We start from the raw sequence: 14,592 nt of genomic DNA, 5'->3' as shown, positions 1-14,592 counted from the left end.
TTAAAAATTTTCTTTGGAATGTTCAGTTGTTTGTACAATTTTAGTGATATAAGAGATAGTGTAGCCCCTGTATCAAATTCCATAGTAACTGGCCTATTTTCAATACTGATTGTAATTGTATATTTTTCAGATCGTTCATCCTTAACAAGGTTTATTTCGCCGATAGATTCTTCACTTGTAGTACTGGTACAATCATTAATCTGGAGTGCATTGTTTCTTTTTAAACAAACGTTTGCTAGGTGTCCCTCTATTTGACATTTGTGGCAAGTTCTTTTAATGGCCCAACATTCGTTGGACCTATGATCTGGTTGTCCACATCTGAAACATTTTCCCCTTAAGTCTTTTAATGTTATATTATCATGTTTTTTCTTGTACGTACATGATCTTTGAGGGTTTTTTACAGATGTCGATAATTTGTTCACCTTTTCAATTTCATTACGTATGTCTGCAGATATTTTATTGTTTTCTATTTTTCCCATTTCAATTGATGTAGCTATCTGAACTAATTTTGAGAATGTGTGTATTTCTCTGTCTTGCAGAATTTTTATTCGAATTTCGCTGTCATGCAATCCTCTGATAAACTGTAACGATAAAAATCCATCTATTGTGGACTTACAACAATTCTGGCATTTAAATTCACAGTTAGAAGCAAGTTTCTTGAGTTCTGCAGCGTATGTTGCCACAGTTTCATTTTTTCGTTGTAAATGTGTAACAAATTTATGTTGTTGAGCCCACAAACTAGGTTTAGGATCAATAAAGTCATCAAGTAGTTTAATTAATTCTTCAAAGCTTTTATTTAATGGATCCTCCGGAGAACAAAGATTATGTAAAGTATCATAAAGTTGTGGAGAGATCGTAGATAATAGAAAGTAAATTTTACTTTGCTCATCTGTGATGTTATTTAATAGGAAAAATACCGTCAATCTCCTTGTAAAGTTATTAATTGTTTCTGTTTCTTGTAATGGTTGAAAATTAACTTTTGGTAATTGTATCTTATGGTCTATGTTTTGAATTTTCGTACTACATAAAACATCTTGGTCGTTTGATCCATTTTTCTTTCGCAAAATTAGGAGTTTGGTCTTTATCACTGTATATTTTTCTTCAAATTCAAATCTTTCTTGTGTTTCTTGTTCTATATCTGCGTCTTCAATTTCTTGTTCGATATCATATTGTATATTTTGAAATTTCTTTATGGTTTCGTCTAACGTATGTAATCTGGATTCAATTTCTTCGTTTGTGATTTCTCGTTCATGTAAACAGTTTTCAGTTTTTGTCAGAGTGCCTCGTAAACAGGCTCGTACTTTTTTTAGCTTTTTAATGTCCATTCTACTAATCTCGTCGCCAATTTTATATACAAGAAATGGACATGTTAACAGTATTTATTCAATTATATTTTATGACAGTGACAACATTATATTAATCTAGAAACATAAAAACATTAGTAACTAAGGTAGATATTAGTAGCCTTAGATCTTAACTACTAAATATATAATAAATAACATTACCAATTTTAGTACTAGCCTAGTAACAGGTTATAGTTATAACAGAAACACTATTTGAACATTTATAATTTTTATTAGAAATTAAGAACGAAATCAAAACATTGGCTAAAAATAAAAGGGGATATTAATTTATTTATGTAACTGGCTGGTTAAGGTGAGGGGTGTGCTTGCTTTTTTGATCACAGCTTATGAAACCGGGCTCCACTTTGGAAATTGCCACACTCATTTCTTTTTCTAAGTTTATGTTTGACCTTTAATTGTTACTGCAACTGCAGATAAGCCCTTTCGCACGAATACGGTGTCGCAAATTGTAATAAAACCTTTAATGCAGCAGTGCTGATGGCATAATATTCATGAGAAACTGAGCTCTAAAATTCAAACAGTTTGTCCTTGAAGCTTTACGATGGAATCACAGGACAATTCTGTCAGTTGTTCTTCTTCCTTTTTTGAAAGTGTCGATGGTGTGGATAACTGGAAAGGGTTTCTGTCTGACCTAGATCATATTGTTCCAGATCTTCGGAAAAATATTTCTCAAAGTGTTCGCTTAATGAATGTGTTGTGTAAACAAATTTTTTAAAGAGGTATCGAGGATTTCTATCGATTTTTCTTAATACCTTGTAAAGCAGGAAAACAGTCAATTTCTTGATCTTCTAATTTTATCTGCCAATTGCAGGATATGCGTATTGTTTCCCTTCAAAGACTTATTAAGATCATTTAATTTTTAAATATGTCACAGAGGTATGCTAATTTTATTATAAACTCTGAATTAATAAAATTTTGCGCATTATGTGATTCTGTATGTAGATACATGTAAAATTCATTTCTTAATTCATATGTACACGTGCGAGTACGTTGCCTTTGGACAGCCAACGAGAGTTACAATAATAAATTAAAGAGGTGTGCTCGGCCCCCATTTCTTCACAAAGTTTATCGAAAAGACTTGATTTCACGGGTCATGTCTTAATGTAGTTCACTACTTTAATAATGCTATTCATCACAGCAATTAATTCAGGTGTAATGTTCTTTGCTGCTAAGGTCTCTCTATGTATGACACAATGTATCCATTTTACACTTGGAGCATTTGTTTTGATGAGAGCTCGTAGTCCTCCATACCGTCCAGACATAAATATATTTTCTATATTAAAAGTCCGCGCTGACGAGCGACGCCCCTGGGACAACGCCGCGACACCCCAGGGCGTCGCGACGCACAGTTTGGGAAGCCCTGATATATGACATTATGCAGGTACACAGTCGATATGCGATGTATAGGCATGTCTGGTTGATTAAGAGAAAGCATTTGATCGAGTGCAGCACTCCAAGATGATGCAAATCCTAGAAGAAGGAGGAATTATCAACCAAGATCTGAAAATAATTAGAAACCTTTACTGGAATCAGACCGCAAATCTCAGAGGTGAGGTTGAACACACCGAATATGTGAAAAAATGCGTGGATTGACGCAAAAATATTAACGTAAGGGTAAGAACAGAACAAGTGGGTCGAGGTGGAGGTGTAGGTCGCGGTGGATGCTACTAGTTAAGTCGCGGTCGATGTCGACAGCACATAGCAAAGTCACCAAAAATTTACTGAATTTAATTACTTTAGAAATTCAAAAATAAACTGAATACAAAAAAGGGATTATATAAAAAGTATCAACTCAGATAGCTCAGGTAATGACAACTTGGCTTCGAACGGACCAATCACAGGGAAGCATCCTTGTAGGCCGCACAGTAGACATCTATGTAAAACAAACTCATTTTATTTTCAAAAGCATCGATGTAAACCTCCTGGATGGCATCGCGCTAAACCTCCACCGCGACTTACCTGCTCTGTTCGCTTCCATTCATTACAATGTGTTTGTGTTACATGGATGTCGACATCGACCGCGACCTCCTTCTCCACCTCCACCGCGACCCACTTGTTCTGTTCTTACCCTAAAGAAGACAAAGCTTATGATAATTAGAAAGAAAAAGAAAACAGAAGGTCATCTCTACACAATTATCCCGGCACCAGGCACCATAATATATGAAGGGTGGATCAACAACCAAGAGCGCATCGGATAAGCTAGCTAGATCCACCTTCAACCGGTTGGGGGCCTTCTTCAAGAGCCACAACCTATCTCTTGGCATAAAAGTAAGAATGCTAGAGATGTAACTATATCGAAGAATACTTAAAATCCTGTGGAGGAATTCCGTCACAAATGAGGAGGTCCTCAGAAGAATGAATAAGAATTGGAGGTTCTGACGACCTTCACATCTCGAAAGGTACAATATTTCGGACACATTCTGCGAAATGAATCCAGATATAAACTTCTACAAGCCAACATATCCTGTAAAGAAAAATATTTGGAAAGCGAGCCCCGGACAAAGAACATCCTGGTTAAATAACCTCAGAACTTGGTTCAACACAACATATATGTTCAGCTTTCCGCGTTGCTACATATAAGATAAAGTTTGCCATGATCGCCAACACTCGTCACGGATATGCACATCAAGAAGAAGAATACCCACTATATCAACATTATACATTATGAAAACCAAATGAAGTAGAGAGTACACAAGAAGACATAGACGACATACAAAACTACCTGGAGTCACCTCTCCAAATGGAAGAGCCCATAAGCAACTTTAAATACAAGGAAATAAGAGATGTAATTGTACACCAAATTAAACCAAAAAAAGCACCGGGCTATGATCTAATAACCAGCATTATAGTGCAAAAACTCACCAGAAAAGGAATAACAGCCTTACTACAAATTTTTAACGCAATGCTAAGGCTGAGCTACTTTCCAAATCAGTGGAAAGTAGCAGAAATAATAATGCTTCCCAAACCAGGTAAGAACCCTAATGAAATATGCTCGTACAGACCCATCAGTCTCTTGCCAATCTTATCAGAAATATTTGAGAAATTTCTACTCAAGCGAATGCAGCCAATATTAACGGAAAAAAGCTTATACCAGATCATCAGTTTGGCTTTAGAGCAAAACATGGCACAATAGAACAAGTCCACAGAGTCGTTAAACAAATTAGTAATGACTTAGAAAAGAAAAGGTATTGTTCAGCCGCATTCATAGATATTAGCCAAGCTTTTGATAAGGTGTGGCATCCTGGACTATTGTATAAAATAAAAAAAGGTTTGCCTCACAACTTCTATCCATTATTAAAATCATACATAACTAACAGATTTTTCTTAGTAAAACAGCAGTCTGAATATACTAACATCTACCACATAGAATCTGGAGTACCACAGGGTAGTACCTTGGGCCCAATATTATATTTATTGTACACGGCAGACATTCCCACTACAGAACAAACAACAGTATCAACATTTGCTGATGATACAGCAATACTAGCCTCCCATCACAATCCTGCAGGAGCTACAAGAAACCTACAAACAAACTTGAACAAAATAGGAGTATGGCTAAAAAAGTGGAAAATAAAAGCGAATGAATCCAAATCAATACACGTTACTTTCACGATGAAAAGAGATCAGTGTCCACCAGTGAAACTAAATAACAGCCAATTAGCACAAGCTGATAATGTGAAATACTTAGGCATGCATCTAGACAAACGCCTCACATGGCGGACACATATATTCAACAAGCGAAAACAACTAGGACTTAGACTGCAGCAACTATACTGGATTATCGGCAGGAAATCTAAACTGACCATTCAAAACAAAATACTTGTATATACATCAATTCTAAAACCAATCTGGACATATGGAATCCAGCTATGGGGCACAGCGTCACATTCAAACTTAGAAATAGTTCAACGGTTCCAAAATAAGGTTTTAAGAATAATAGTCAATGCCCCCTGGTACGTGCCAAATACAGCAATACAAAGAGACTTAGAAATCCCCACCATCAAAAGTGAAATAAAACGACATAGTGAAAAATATCGGGATAGAGTGAATACGCATGTGAACCCCCTCGCGAGTGATCTATTTAACACCATAGGTGAAGTACGCCGCTTAAAAAATTTAAACCAACGGACCTGATAAGCAGGTTTAACTATAGTATGGTATAGTTAGACATAAACCCAGACATCCAAAGTGAAAGTTATCCTCCAACACCAAATTGTTCTATATGGTCCACATAATGTTCAGAAAAAAGTCACACCATTTTGAGCGTCGGGTTTGGGGGGAAGAGGGGGGAGAAATATGCAAATTCGTAGTTTTTTAGGTTTTTCGTCAATATTTCTAAAACCAAGCGGTTTAGCATGAACAACCTCCTACACAAAATTGTTCTACATTAAATTTGAAATAAAAAAGGCCCTATGCATAACCCTTCTAAAATGAACGGTTCCAAAGTTACGGAGGTGGTATAGTATAATTGGTCCAATAAAAGGCCTAACCCAGACATCCAAAGTAAAAGTTTTCCTTCAACACCAAATTGTTCTATATGGTCCACATGTTGTTAAGTAAAAAGTTACACCATTTTGAGCCTCCGGTTTGGGGGGGGAGATGGGGGAGAAGTCCGTAAATTAGTAGTTTTTTTACGTTTTTCGTGAATATTTTTAAAACTATGCTTTAGCGTAAGAAATTTTCTATAGAAAAATGTTCTACATACAATTTAAAACAGAAGATGTTCTATACATAATTGTTATAAAACCAACGGTTCCAGAGTTACGGAGGGTGAAAAGTGGAGGTTTTCGATACTTTTTATATTCACCGAATTTTCCCCCCTCTTCTTCCCAAACCCGACGCACAAAATGGTGTGACTTTTTTCTGGACATTGTGTGGACCATATAGAACAATTTGGTGTTGAAGGATAACTTTCACTTTGGATGTCTGGGTTATACCCTCTTTTGGATCAACTATACTATACTACTAAGTGTACTCAGAATAACAAACAAATAACGGTTTTAAATAAATAGGTTAATTATGTAAAGGAAATAATTCACAGGAAATATTTCCTACATGTCCAATGTAAATATCCGATCATTTACTTATTGTCCTTTAATATTAAATATGATATGTGACAGATTGTAAATATACTGGGAGTTAATAAAAAAAATACATTATTAACATTATAAAATTTTTTTAGTTAATGTAATTAAGAATGTATTACTTATCATCCTTATCAGATTAAAACCTACTTCATATGCGTTCTCCTCAACAACCCGCAAAGTAGTCCGCTCGTGTTTCTTTTTAGCAAAGTGAATGAAAATGTTCCCCTCGCGGTTAGTTTTTTATTTATTGGGATTAATTAAAAGTTTTTACGCTGAATAGATTACTGAACGAAATAAAATAAAAATATTCGGGAGTTTAGTTCGTTAATGGTGGAAAGAGCAAATAATAGACGGAGGCAACAATAGCATCAGCAAAACGTGGGATACCTATATAGATTAAAGAAACAGCTTCCGTTTTGCGGTGATTACCTCCAGATGCAATTTTTCACATAACAAAAAACTTACTTTAAATAATTTCAGCAATTGCCTTCAAAAAATATTCGATGTAAATGGAGGTGTCCTATACTAAATTTACATTCAAGATGCAGTAGAAATAAACAAACCAAGACACGTTAAATGCTACTAGGAGCACTCCCGAATCATAATTTACAATGTTATACAGATTTACATGTAAATCCCAAATGATGATTTCCAAAGTTTATACAGTATTTAACGTGTCTTGGTTTGTTTATTTCTACTGCATCCTGAATGTAAATTTAGTATAGTCATTTTCGATTTGTAAGGAGGTTCGTTTGTTAAAATGCTTATTGACATTAACAAAAAAAGTATTAAAGTGAATTTAAATAACTTGTGAAAGGCAAAATTCTCTTTACTTTAATTTTCACAAAAAAATCATGTTGCCTTTGGACACAAAAGTGTGTTTACTATAGTGATTCAATTTTTGTATATTCCTCCATCACCATGCTTATTTAGCTCTTTTTATTTCTTCTTCTTCATGTCCCTTGTCCTTTCAGAACGTTGGCTACCATCATAGCTATGTTGTTAAATAAATTTCTACCAATCTTAATCTAATATATTGTATTCTTAGTCTATATTTTGTTGTATTTTAATATTTTAATTCCACAAAAATTTTATTAATTCAGACAATAAGCAAATATGACCAACTGTCAAAAAGTTTAAAACATGCAGTTGGCTTGTCTAATTGGGCACATTTTAACGTGCTTGATTCACAACCTAATATACACGGGTTCGATCCCCAATGCAAATTTTTATTTTTAATTTTCTTATACATTTTATGATTATAAGTACACATATATTATATAATTTTTTTTTCAGAAAATATGTATTTAGTTAAAATTTTTGTCAATAGTTGTTCCGAAATCATTTCTTTGTGGCATTTTTCAATGTGTTTGTGTGTGTTTTAGTGGCATGATTTCAACAACCAACTGGCCAGTTAATTTGTTTTGAGTTAAAAATGATTTCCTAGACGAATGAAAGCGGAATGTGACTGCATATTGTAGAGTCCTTTTCGCTTTTTTTATTCATCGTCTCTTGTTTTATATATTGTAAAAGACAGAGATTAAGAATGTTACCAGAAAGGGGGTCCAATAAGAAAAGTTTCAGATTTAAATAACTATTTACTATTATTTTAACAGTGAATTTTATATCTGGGAATTGTTTCTTTTCTTGTTTTGAGTTCTCATTATAAAAGATAGGGTTAGTATGTTCAAATGTACATACATTTAAAACTATTGTATTGTATTTTCTATTTAAATGTTAGTACATGAAATATTAGAATCTTATAAGTTTTTTACTGTTTTTGTTATACTTCTTTAGGCGCGATTGGGAAAATTGTTGAGAGTGAACTTCTATAAAAAAGATAATAATATATGAAGTAAGCGCCCAGGGCAAAATGAAATTTTCTAATCTTTCAACTTGGATGGGTGACCGACTGCTTGGGAAAACCTCATGTTGTAGCCTTACTTTTTTTTATTTTAATTTTTGGTATTATTTTAAGTATTAAAATTAGTTTAATATTTAAATAAAAATACAATTAAATTTTTAAAATATATTTATTTCGTTGAAATCATAATATAATGATAGAAGTATAACTTCTTACGTGCGTACAAAGTACACACACTCTTTTTCTGAAATTAAAGATTGTAATTATGGGTTTAATAATAAAAAATCAAATATTATTTTTAGTGTAGGAAACAGAGGTTGAACCTTGCAAAATGGACACAAGTTCGGTTTTATTTTTTTTTCTGGTATATTAAGGGGTGCTTATTATAAGACTAACTTTTTCTGAAAAAATTTCGCCCCGGAACCCCTTTTTCACCCCTTTAAAGGGTGTAATTTGTGGTTTTTGCGGAACGTAGCCCTTCCTGTACCTTTAACAAAAAAATTTTTTTTATAGAAATATAAAGAGGACTATATTTTCTACGATTTATTTCCCGACAGCATATGGCTATCATCCATCGTTTAGCGGGGGTGGCGCCCCAAAGTTGACAAGTTTTTAAAAAAGATGTTTTTTAAAAAAATATATTTTATCTTAACTGTAACGAAAATTAAGAAGAAGTCCTACGGCAATTATTCACAAATAAGTGACTGATTTTTTGGTATGGATTTCACTTAAGGGTAATTGCCCTATTTTTAATTACAGGGTGTTACATTTTAAAAAATCCCTTTTTATACCATCTGAACCGTTTATGCTAGAGTAAAAAAACTTTCAGCGATTACCCATGTACTGGCGCTATTTACAAATTTGTATAATACACCCCCATTTTTTCCCCGGAACCACCCAAAAAAAAAGAAGAAATAATAAATAAAGTGATTTTCTTGGAATCCTTCTTACTTAATGCCCTTTATTAATATGCTTCATATATTATTTTGTGCATGTTATTATTACTCATGCATGGACACCAAAAGCGATTTCCTAGTGCAACCCCTGTAGCCAAAAAAAATAAATAAAATGGGGGGTTGAAATTTTTTTTTGTTTTTTGCTTTCTGATCCATATGGGCATATGCTTCATCAACACTGCTTTTCAAAAATATATATGGTTATTGCAACATCCCTGCGGAAACCACGGAAACCTTGAAAATATACTGCAGAAACTACCCCTATCTCTTGGCAAGCATGTTTTTACGATTTTCTCATTACCTATGCATTTTATTTAAACCAAACTTATACAAGGTTAAAGACCACTATTTACTCTAAAAATTAGGTCTTATTCATTTTTTTCGTATAAGCAACCTTTACGGCACAGTGGCGCCGTAAACCTCATATATGCTTTGGCGGGCTCCAGTTTTTGTGTTTTTTTTCCTCATCTGTTCGTGTTATTGATAAAGTACTTATGTAAAATAAAACAACACAGTGTAACCGAAAAATCATGACCTATGCACATTTTACAATCTTTGCCCCCCAAAGCCACAGTGGTGGCCCAAAATCAATTTTTGCATATTTTCGCCACCTACACGCATTTTATTGCATTAATGCTACCTTAATAGCACAATATTTACCCTTAAGTGGTCGCTAAGCAGTGGCGGATCCAGGGAGGGGTGATGGGGTGATCAGCCCCCTCTAAAACCAAGTGATATTATATTTAAAGATTATAAAAATATTTATTTATTTTTATAGAAATACTTATATTATTATTTTTATAAGGATGGCGTACTTTTTATGCTTTAGCGACAGTGGCGGATCCAGTATCGTTAAGAGGCGGGTGCCAATTGGCTAAATTTATATAAAAATAAATGAATATTTTTATAATCTTTAAATATAATATCACTTGGTTTGAGAGGGGGGGCGATGGCCCCTATCACCCCTTCCTGGACCCGCCACTGCTTAGCGACCACTTAAGGGTGGATATTGTGCTATTAAGGTAGCACTAATGCAATAAAATGCGTGTAGGTGGCGAAAATATGCAAAAATTGATTTTGGGCCACCACTGTGACTTTGGGGGCATAGATTGTAAAATGTGCAGAGCTCATAATTTTTAGGTTACACTGTGTTGTTTTATTTTACATAAGTACTTTATCAAAAAACGAACAGATGACGCAAAAAAAAACAATAACTGGATATTTTCAAGGATAGGGGTGGTTTCCGCAGGGATGTTGCAATAACGATATATATTTTTAAAAAGCATTATTGATAAAGCATATGCCCATATGGATCAAAAAGCAAAAAACAAAAAAAAATTTCAACCCCCCATTTTATTTATTTTTTTTTGGCTACAGGGGTTGCACTAGGAAATCGCTTTTGGTGTCCATGCATGGGTAATAATAACGTGCACAAAATGATATATAAAGCATATTAATAAAGGGCATTGTGTGTGAAATATTCCAAGAAAATCACTTTATTTATTAATTCTTCTTTTTTTGGGGCGGTTTCGGGGAAAAATGGGGGTGAATTATATAAATTTGTAAATAGCACAGGTACATGGGTAATCGCTGAAAGTTTTTTTTACTCTAGCATAAACGGTTCAGATGGTATAAAAAGGGGTTTTTTAAAATGTAACACCCTGTAATTAAACAATGGGCAATTACCCTTAAGTGAAACCTATACCAAAAAATCAATCAATTATTTGTAAATAATTGCCGCAGGATATCTTCTTAATTTCCGTTATAGTTAGGGAAAAATATATATTTTTTTAAAACATCTTTTTTAAAAACTTGTCAACTTTGGGGCGCCACTCCCGCTAAACGGTGGATGATAGACAGATGCTGTCGGGAAATAAATAAATCGTAGAAAATATAGTCCTCTTCATATTTCTATAAAAGAAATTTTTTGTAAAAGGTACAGGAAGGGCTACGTTCCGCAAAAACCACAAATTACCCCATTTAAAGGGGCGAAAAGGGTGGTTCCGGGGCGAAATTTTTTCAGAAAAAGTTAGTCTTATAATAAGCAACCCTTGATATACCAGAAAAAAAATAAAACCGGACTTGTGTCCATTTTGCAAGGTTCAACCTTTGTTTCCTACACTATATTCGCATGTGAAAAATTAAACAGGCGCCATCAAGACGTTTACTATAAATACGTGCATGCTTATAAGCTACTAATTGTATACAAATGAAAAAGCAGAATGTAAATTAGGTGTATATTTTTAAAACTGATGTAAAAGGGACCAAGAACACAATTGATGAAAACCTAATTAAAACTTGACCATCTCAATTTTCCGTTGTAGAGTTTGTGTCCCACATCCCGGCTTAACATCCACGCACAGAGACTTTTTGATCCTTCTCTTTCGCCCTACTTCCATCTCTATCGCCCTTTGTGAACGATCCAGGGGATGTGTGCACATGAAAGTTCCATTAATTAAAATACAAGGTAATTAAGTTCGGTGGGAATATTTTAATTAGGTGCTTACTTTGGCGGCGTGTTCCATTTTATCGGAACTTTGAGTTAGATAATCGTGTCAAACCAATCAACAACTATTACATTAGATATAGTTCGTTTAAACGTCACATAATTATTTTCCCATTTAAAATCACCTATAAATTTGTACTGCAGTGGTCATTTGATATTTTTACGAATTATACAAAACCGAGTATTCCTTATGTGCGAAAGTAGAATGGGTAATAAGCAATTTGGATTTAGAAATGGTCTACGAACTAAAGAGGCACTATTTCGTATACGCGTTCTCTTACAAAAAAGTTGTGAGTACCAAAAAAAATGTTTATGTTTGTTTCATCGACTTCGAGAAGGCATTCGACCGCGTACAACACGATACACTTTTCGATTGCCTGCGGCAGCAGGACTTGACGAATACGGTATAAGACTACTAAAATGCTTATACATATTACAATCAAGTAGCCTCTATACAAATTGGATATATTCGTTCTGAAGAACTACCCATCAAACGTTGAGTACGACAGGGTTGTATTTCGTCACCCAGTCTTTTTAATCTGCACTCTGAAGAAATCTTTAGGGAGGTTTTGGATGACAGACAAGAGAGTAATACTAGGCGGAGAAGTAATCAACAATATCGGATAGGCTGACGATACAGTTATTCGTACACAAAATTTATATAGTTAATAAAGCCACTGCGCACCCGCTAGGAAAAATATTCTGATTCGGATTTTTTAGACAATCTTACTCAAAAAAGCACATCTTGCTTGAAAGGGTCCCCTTTTAACAAATTTGCATGTTGACACGATCAAAAAGGAGTCAAAAATTGTTTTAAACATTTTTTTTTGTTTTTTCCGTAAACTAATTTTTTGCATCGGACAAATTTTTTTTAGGTTTTTTTGATCATTCAAATATAAAAGATCTTAGGAGTCTTTTCTTTAAATGTGATAGTTTTCGAGATATAAGCGATTGAGAATTTAAAAAAAATTGCAAAATCGGCCATTTTTAACCCTCAAAAACTATGTGAAAAACCGAAGTTTTCAATGTTACCAAGGTACGTGAAAACTCTACGAACATCGATTGATAAAATCCCTAAAGAGCTTTTTGCAATACAATATCGAAAACCTCTTTGTTTTTTAATGGCGAATCAAGCGGACGAGACACTATTTTCACCGTTGCATGTAGGTATACGTAATCGGAATAGAGTTTAAGTAAAAAAAATTGTTTTTCTACAACCGTGTTAAAAATGAAATTGTTAGCACTCCATAGGAGCGTTAAAAATGCTACTTTTCCGTCGACCGTCCATTTATGATCAATTTTAACACCCTCAAAATCATTGATTAATGACCCCGACCCCTATAAATGAAGGATTTTCTATTAATGAACGATTTCATTATAGACAACACAACATACATTGCTTGCATAAATTAATTAAACGCTCTGTGATTGGCAGTGACCTGTGGTGTAGGCAACCAAACATATACCTATTTATATTCCCACTAAAAAATTTAAAATCAAGTAGCCGCTGTCATTATTTACTTTATTGTTTAAAATTCTGTGTATTTGAAAAATCAAAAGATGTACGGTCGACGGAAAAGTTTTGTAACGAACAATTACGAATAACGAAAATGGCGATTAACAATTATATATAACATTAATATTAATAGTACAACTTGCGCAATTTGAAAAAGGTGGTTTAAAAGGTTTTTTAAAATTTAATTTAAACTGTATTATTGCATTTTTAACACGTTTGTAGAAAAAAACAAGTTCATTTAACGGTATAATATTTTCACTAAGAATTTGTAGACATTCCCCTCGAGTGTAGACAACCAGTTCTACCTTTTACGGGTCATAGGTTTAATGGTTTCAGCAATTAACAAAAATATTGTATTTTATAAATTTATAACGTTTGTAGAAAAAATATTGTATGATATACGTGTTAAAAAGTACATTTCCTACTCATGTGAATTGCAGAATTCGCTTCGCTCATTCTGCAAACTTTCACATGCGTGCCTTAAAATTGTACTTTTAACACTTATATCAAAAATAACTATTAAAAAATGTTTTGACCCATTGTTGAACCTGGCAACATGCAAATTTGTTAATAGGGAACATTTTCAAGCAAGATAGTGAAAAAAAAATCGAATCAGAATATTTTTCCGCAGATATATTTACGCATATTACATACAATATTGTATACATGCAACGGTTGAAAATAGTGTAGCGGCCGCTTGATTATCAATTAAAAAACAAAGGGTTTTCGATCTTTATTGCGAAAAACTCTTCAGGATGACATCAATAGATGTTTAAAGAATATCTACCTACTTTGGTAACATTGAAATTTTCAGTTTTTCACATAGTTTTTGAGGGTTAAAAATGGCCAATTTCGCAATTTTTAAATTTTTAATGGCTTATATGTCAAAAACTATCAACTTTAGAGAAAAGTCACTAAAGACCTTTTCTGTTTGGAATGATCCAAAAAGCCTAAAAAAAAATTTTCCAAATGATCCAAAAAGCCTTTGTTCGATGTAAAAAAATATTTTTGGGAAAAAAAAACAAAAAAAAAACCTTCAAAAAATTTTTGACCCATTTTTGGACCTGGTAACATTCAAATTTGTTAAAAGGGGTCCTTTTTGAGTAATATTGTGCAAAAAATCAGAATCAGAATATTTTTCCTAGCGGACGCGCAGTGGCTTTCTGGACTAATAAGATCTTCAGACATTAGTAAACCTAGTTAGTGAAGCAAGTTATCGGAGAGGCCTTAAACTCAACATTTCAAAAACAAAGTGGATGACAGTTGGAACAATTAATATAGATCAAGGTTTGCTTTCGC

Source organism: Diabrotica virgifera, chromosome 7 (assembly GCF_917563875.1).
Source record: "Diabrotica virgifera virgifera chromosome 7, PGI_DIABVI_V3a".
In the NCBI taxonomy this organism is placed as follows: domain Eukaryota; kingdom Metazoa; phylum Arthropoda; class Insecta; order Coleoptera; family Chrysomelidae; genus Diabrotica; species Diabrotica virgifera.
The sequence above is the reverse complement of the archived record's forward strand: the minus strand, read 5'-3'. Positions refer to the sequence as shown.